At 51.9% G+C, this 7,500-nt stretch overlaps 1 non-coding gene across 1 annotated transcript; it reads right to left on the reverse strand.

Moving 5' to 3' along the window:
• Positions 1–458: 458 nt before the first annotated feature.
• On the reverse strand, positions 459–2,368 carry LOC124560101. The gene has a single exon (XR_006969016.1). It is a non-coding gene; the product is annotated as a small subunit ribosomal RNA (ribosomal RNA).
• Positions 2,369–7,500: the final 5,132 nt, after the last annotated feature.

Genomic DNA, 7,500 nt, shown 5'->3' on the forward strand with positions numbered 1-7,500 from the left:
GTGCGTTCGAAACGTCGATGTTCATGTGTCCTGCAGTTCACATGTCGACGCGCAATTTGCTGCGTTCTTCATCGACCCACGAGCCGAGTGATCCACCGTCCTGGGTGATCTTTTCTTAGTTTCCACTGTCTCTTTCAAGACAGTTGCATAGGCGGGACGTAGGCGTGTGGCGGCCCCTGTTCAAGCGTTCTGTGTCCAACGGCCTCACGGCCGATGGGCGTCGTACGGCTCCACACCGGAGCGGACAGGCAGTCGGGCGAAAGTCATTCAAAACCGGCGCCAGGCGCCAGGTGCCGCAGGCCAGCCGCTCCAGCGCTTCAGCGCTCGTACCACACAACATTGGCGTTAGTTTTGAGAAGCACGCGTGGTTCCGCACGCGGCGCACGGCTACTGCGAGCCGTACAGGTAGCGTGTTGCGCGACACGACACGCACACCGAAAGACATGCAGTCTAGTCGGTAATGATCCTTCCGCAGGTTCACCTACGGAAACCTTGTTACGACTTTTACTTCCTCTAAATGATCAAGTTTGGTCATCTTTCCGGTAGCATCGGCAACGACAGAGTCAATGCCGCGTACCAGTCCGAAGACCTCACTAAATCATTCAATCGGTAGTAGCGACGGGCGGTGTGTACAAAGGGCAGGGACGTAATCAACGCGAGCTTATGACTCGCGCTTACTGGGAATTCCTCGTTCATGGGGAACAATTGCAAGCCCCAATCCCTAGCACGAAGGAGGTTCAGCGGGTTACCCCGACCTTTCGGCCTAGGAAGACACGCTGATTCCTTCAGTGTAGCGCGCGTGCGGCCCAGAACATCTAAGGGCATCACAGACCTGTTATTGCTCAATCTCGTGCGGCTAGAAGCCGCCTGTCCCTCTAAGAAGAAAAGTAATCGCTGACAGCACGAAGGATGTCACGCGACTAGTTAGCAGGCTAGAGTCTCGTTCGTTATCGGAATTAACCAGACAAATCGCTCCACCAACTAAGAACGGCCATGCACCACCACCCACCGAATCAAGAAAGAGCTATCAATCTGTCAATCCTTCCGGTGTCCGGGCCTGGTGAGGTTTCCCGTGTTGAGTCAAATTAAGCCGCAGGCTCCACTCCTGGTGGTGCCCTTCCGTCAATTCCTTTAAGTTTCAGCTTTGCAACCATACTTCCCCCGGAACCCAAAAGCTTTGGTTTCCCGGAGGCTGCCCGCCGAGTCATCGGAGGAACTGCGGCGGATCGCTGGCTGGCATCGTTTATGGTTAGAACTAGGGCGGTATCTGATCGCCTTCGAACCTCTAACTTTCGTTCTTGATTAATGAAAACATACTTGGCAAATGCTTTCGCTTCTGTTCGTCTTGCGACGATCCAAGAATTTCACCTCTAACGTCGCAATACGAATGCCCCCGCCTGTCCCTATTAATCATTACCTCGGGTTCCGAAAACCAACAAAATAGAACCGAGGTCCTATTCCATTATTCCATGCACACAGTATTCAGGCGGGCTTGCCTGCTTTAAGCACTCTAATTTGTTCAAAGTAAACGTGCCGGCCCACCGAGACACTCACTCAAGAGCACCCTGGTAGGATTGCAACGGGGTCCGCCTCGGGACGCACGAGCACGCACGAGGCGCGTCGCACGCCTTCAGCTCGCCCCACCGGCAGGACGTCCCACGATACATGCCAGTTAAACACCGACGGGCGGTGAACCAACAGCGTGGGACACAAATCCAACTACGAGCTTTTTAACCGCAACAACTTTAATATACGCTATTGGAGCTGGAATTACCGCGGCTGCTGGCACCAGACTTGCCCTCCAATAGATACTCGTTAAAGGATTTAAAGTGTACTCATTCCGATTACGGGGCCTCGGATGAGTCCCGTATCGTTATTTTTCGTCACTACCTCCCCGTGCCGGGAGTGGGTAATTTGCGCGCCTGCTGCCTTCCTTGGATGTGGTAGCCGTTTCTCAGGCTCCCTCTCCGGAATCGAACCCTGATTCCCCGTTACCCGTTACAACCATGGTAGGCGCAGAACCTACCATCGACAGTTGATAAGGCAGACATTTGAAAGATGCGTCGCCGGTACGAGGACCGTGCGATCAGCCCAAAGTTATTCAGAGTCACCAAGGCAAACGGACCGGACGAGCCGACCGATTGGTTTTGATCTAATAAAAGCGTCCCTTCCATCTCTGGTCGGGACTCTGTTTGCATGTATTAGCTCTAGAATTACCACAGTTATCCAAGTAACGTGGGTACGATCTAAGGAACCATAACTGATTTAATGAGCCATTCGCGGTTTCACCTTAATGCGGCTTGTACTGAGACATGCATGGCTTAATCTTTGAGACAAGCATATGACTACTGGCAGGATCAACCAGGGAGCTGCGTCAACTAGAGCTGAGCAGCCGGCCGCCCGGGAGTGTGTCCCGGGGGCCCGCGCGAACACGCAAGCGTCCGCTCAATTATTCTGCAAACAGGAGGAGGCTGAGCTCCCCTGCACCATACACCTCGAAACCCTCTCAGGTCCCGGCGGCGCGCAGCGCCGTCCTAAGTACTTGGTCGGGTTCGAGAGAGGCGCAATCGCCCGGAGTTTGGCGAGTAGACGCTTTAGGTGCGACCACCCGTGCTCCCAACTGAGCTTGCCGCTGCCGACAGAGGCCCGGGAGCGTGCTGTCGTGGCATTGCCGGCGGGAGACAACACGCGCCACCTACGGTGACCGGCAGCTCCAACGCCAGCGCCACAGAAGGACAAAAGCCCCACTTGGGTGCCGAAGCGAACTCTCCCAGCACAGCGCACGCGCCAACACGTCCGCACAGCTGCGATACAAACCACCTGCGAGAACCGCAGAGGCGACCGAGCAGCAGACGGCGTCGCGGCGCCGAGCGCCGGGCGGCGGCGCATCCTCAGCGCACACAGTCCTCAATCGGACCAGCACACTGCAGATGTCCACCGCGCTTCGCACCGGGCCCGCGAGGACCTACTTTGGCCGCACGGCGCCGCGTGCAGGGTGCGCCGGCGCGCAGCTGCGCCGCCTGCCGCCTCCGTCGGCCGGCGCGCCTGCCACTGGCCGCCCCCACCAGCCGGCTGTAGCGCGTGCGCCCACGCACCGCACGGCCAACACGCCGGGAGGCCCCCCCTCACCGGCCGGGGACGGTCCCACCCAGCCACCGCCGCGTATCGCTTCACACCCACATGCCATTCACGTTCGTGGGCATGGTGGGTATCGCTGCAACAACCGGTTGGTAGCTCAACCGATCGTCGCCATCACTGATTCACCCCTAGCGAGAACAACCGCACCACAACGGTTTACCAGTTGTTCATTTGCGTAACGTCACCAGCAAACGTAGGCGTCCATCGCCATTTGCAAATTCAACGATTGTTGCATGCCTGTGTCAGGTGTCACGACACACTGTCTGCCCACATACACGCAACAACATGTCCACGCTTAGCGAACACGTGGAAGGTGGCCCCCGTACGTATGCGATGTCCATTGCGCGAACGACTGTCAACCGGCCTCTGTCGCATGTCGCAGATGTGGAACGCAGTGCACCGTGCTATCACGGTGTGTGAGAAGAGACGACTACGTCTGACAACACGCGCCACTACATCAACAGACGGCTCATGCTGATCGCCATCCAGGGCATACCACACTGCAATCCAGCTCTTATAGGGAGACGACACGTAGCTGAGTGCACAACATTTGGACCGCATGGTTCGCCGTTGTTGGCGCAGTCGTTGTACGGTCACATGTACCACGATGTATCATTCAGTACATGAGGACCAATGTGCAGTACAGTGTGTGATTTGGACGTACAACATCAGCGGACAGTTGACACAGGCCGTACCACAGCGTAGGCTAAGTGCTTCGCCATGCGAATGCCAATGAACAACTGCAAATGCCAATGAACAACTGCAAAGGGCATTGAGCATGTACGTCCTGCTGCCATCCACATTACAGTGTATAGCTGCAAGGTGTTTAACATGAAGCGATACACTGGGGACCGGGCAGTGCGAGTAGCAAACTATATTGCGGGGGTTGCAGTTAGGCAACACTACACTAATTTAACGCGTCGTATGACAATTACAGAGCAGGTTAAGGCCCAACGTGTGTTGGGTTAAGGCCCAACGTGTGTTGGGTTAAGGCCCAACGTGTGTTGGGTTAAGGCCCAACGTGTGTTGGGTTAAGGCCCAACGTGTGTTGGGTTACGTTAAGGGGCAATGTGGGTTACGTTAAGGGGCAATGTGGGTTACGTTAAGGGGCAATGTGGGTTACGTTACGGCGCAATATAGGTTACGTTACGGCGCAATATAGGTTACGTTAAGGGGCAATGTGGGTTACGTTACGGCGCAATATAGGTTACGTTACGGCGCAATATAGGTTACGTTAAGGCGCAATATCGGTTACGTTAAGGCGCAATACAGGTTACGTTAAGGCGCAATACAGGTTACGTTAAGGCGCAATACAGGTTACGTTAAGGCGCAATACAGGTTACGTTAAGGCGCAATACAGGTTACGTTAAGGCGCAATACAGGTTACGTTAAGGCGCAATACAGGTTACGTTAAGGCGCAATACAGGTTACGTTAAGGCGCAATACAGGTTACGTTAAGGCGCAATGCAGGTTACGTTAAGGCGCAATGCAGGTTACGTTAAGGCGCAATACAGGTTACGTTAAGGCGCAATGCAGGTTACGTTAAGGCGCAATGCAGGTTACGTTAAGGCGCAATACAGGTTACGTTAAGGCGCAATACAGGTTACGTTAAGGCGCAATACAGGTTACGTTAAGGCGCAATACAGGTTACGTTAAGGCGCAATACAGGTTACGTTAAGGCGCAATACAGGTTACGTTAAGGCGCAATACAGGTTACGTTAAGGCGCAATACAGGTTACGTTAAGGCGCAATACAGGTTACGTTAAGGCGCAATACAGGTTACGTTAAGGCGCAATACAGGTTACGTTAAGGCGCAATACAGGTTACGTTAAGGCGCAATACAGGTTACGTTAAGGCGCAATACAGGTTACGTTAAGGCGCAATACAGGTTACGTTAAGGCGCAATACAGGTTACGTTAAGGCGCAATACAGGTTACGTTAAGGCGCAATACAGGTTACGTTAAGGCGCAATACAGGTTACGTTAAGGCGCAATACAGGTTACGTTAAGGCGCAATACAGGTTACGTTAAGGCGCAATACAGGTTACGTTAAGGCGCAATACAGGTTACGTTAAGGCGCAATACAGGTTAGGTTAAGGCGCAATACAGGTTAGGTTAAGGTACGACATAGGTTAGGTTAAGGTACGACATAGGTTAGGTTAAGGTACGACATAGGTTAGGTTAAGGTACGACATAGGTTAGGTTAAGGTACGACATAGGTTAGGTTAAGGTACGACATAGGTTAGGTTAAGGTACGACATAGGTTAGGTTAAGGTACGACATAGGTTAGGTTAAGGTACGACATAGGTTAGGTTAAGGTACGACATAGGTTAGGTTAAGGTACGACATAGGTTAGGTTAAGGTACGACATAGGTTAGGTTAAGGTACGACATAGGTTAGGTTAAGGTACGACATAGGTTAGGTTAAGGTACGACATAGGTTAGGTTAAGGTACGACATAGGTTAGGTTAAGGTACGACATAGGTTAGGTTAAGGTACGACATAGGTTAGGTTAAGGTACGACATAGGTTAGGTTAAGGTACGACATAGGTTAGGTTAAGGTACGACATAGGTTAGGTTAAGGTACGACATAGGTTAGGTTAAGGTACGACATAGGTTAGGTTAAGGTACGACATAGGTTAGGTTAAGGTACGACATAGGTTAGGTTAAGGTACGACATAGGTTAGGTTAAGGTACGACATAGGTTAGGTTAAGGTACGACATAGGTTAGGTTAAGGTACGACATAGGTTAGGTTAAGGTACGACATAGGTTAGGTTAAGGTACGACATAGGTTAGGTTAAGGTACGACATAGGTTAGGTTAAGGTACGACATAGGTTAGGTTAAGGTACGACATAGGTTAGGTTAAGGTACGACATAGGTTAGGTTAAGGTACGACATAGGTTAGGTTAAGGTACGACATAGGTTAGGTTAAGGTACGACATAGGTTAGGTTAAGGTACGACATAGGTTAGGTTAAGGTACGACATAGGTTAGGTTAAGGTACGACATAGGTTAGGTTACGGTACGACATAGGTTAGGTTACGGTACGACATAGGTTAGGTTACGGTACGACATAGGTTAGGTTACGGTACGACATAGGTTAGGTTACGGTACGACATAGGTTAGGTTACGGTACGACATAGGTTAGGTTACGGTACGACATAGGTTAGGTTACGGTACGACATAGGTTAGGTTACGGTACGACATAGGTTAGGTTACGGTACGACATAGGTTAGGTTACGGTACGACATAGGTTAGGTTACGGTACGATATAGGTTAGGTTACGGTACGATATAGGTTAGGTTAAGGTACACATTGTTGTAAGGAAAGGTTTAATGGGGGGCGGGGCGGGGCGGCCGGTTTGTTGATTGTGATTATAGTAAGTGGATGCCTGCGGCATCATCTGATTTGCCACGTCAGGATGCACCTTTGGCTCATGACAGGCGGCGCTCTCATTCCATGCTTGTGGCAGACCTGTGTCTTTCATTCCTGCCATTGTTTGTGTGCTGTGAGAGGAGGCAGTATTGTGATGTTGGGTGCACCCCTGTGTAGGACATGTGTGGGTGTTGGTGGCTTGGCTGAGCAATGGTGGTTGTCGGGTGGGTGGGATATTCTGTTTTCTGAGTGGACCTCCCAGTCTGGTTATGACAGTGTGGATTGTCTAATGTGGCGGAGAGGATGCACTGGGTGTTGTTCCATGCTGGTGCTTACATATTGTCTGTGTGCGTGTTACAGGCAGAGAGTAGTGCGTGATAAGGGTGTGTGGCTGACGTGTGGTTGTGATTGTGAGCAGAGTCTTTCAGCATGTATACGGACAGTTGTATACATTATCTGTATTCTGATGGCTCTATCTATTACTAATCAGCGCCGTGTATACGTTTAATCCGGTTCCAGTCGAAACTGTTGTATCTCTGTACATTAGTGACACGGCGAGCCCGCTATGTAGTTACTCGTCTCGGCAGCTTCCACCGGTGTATGGCAAATGATTATAAGGAATCAGTCTAGTCGTCAATACCGATGGTGTGACGTCACATGTCTGGGGTGGGGGACGCTGCGCCCTTCCGGTGGGTCATGGCCTAGAAAGACTCTTCCCACGCAGGGGGGCGTGGACTGTCATTGACTCTTCCAGGTAATATACTTGCCGTACGTTCTTGCGACTGCGAGTGCAACGCTCACCGGTACCGACATGGATGGAGCGCCTCCTAGCTGACCGCTCAGCATCGGCATTCGTACAGAGAGCAACGCGGTCGCGTCTCTAGCTCGTAACTGGTACAGCCCGCAGCTCATGTATAGGGACAGCGGGAATGTCGCATATTGGAGATAACTCTTCATGAAACGCATGTTATAGGGGTGGATTGCACAT

The sequence above is a fragment of the Schistocerca americana genome, unplaced genomic scaffold, assembly GCF_021461395.2.
Source record: "Schistocerca americana isolate TAMUIC-IGC-003095 unplaced genomic scaffold, iqSchAmer2.1 HiC_scaffold_1066, whole genome shotgun sequence".
NCBI lineage: Eukaryota > Metazoa > Arthropoda > Insecta > Orthoptera > Acrididae > Schistocerca > Schistocerca americana.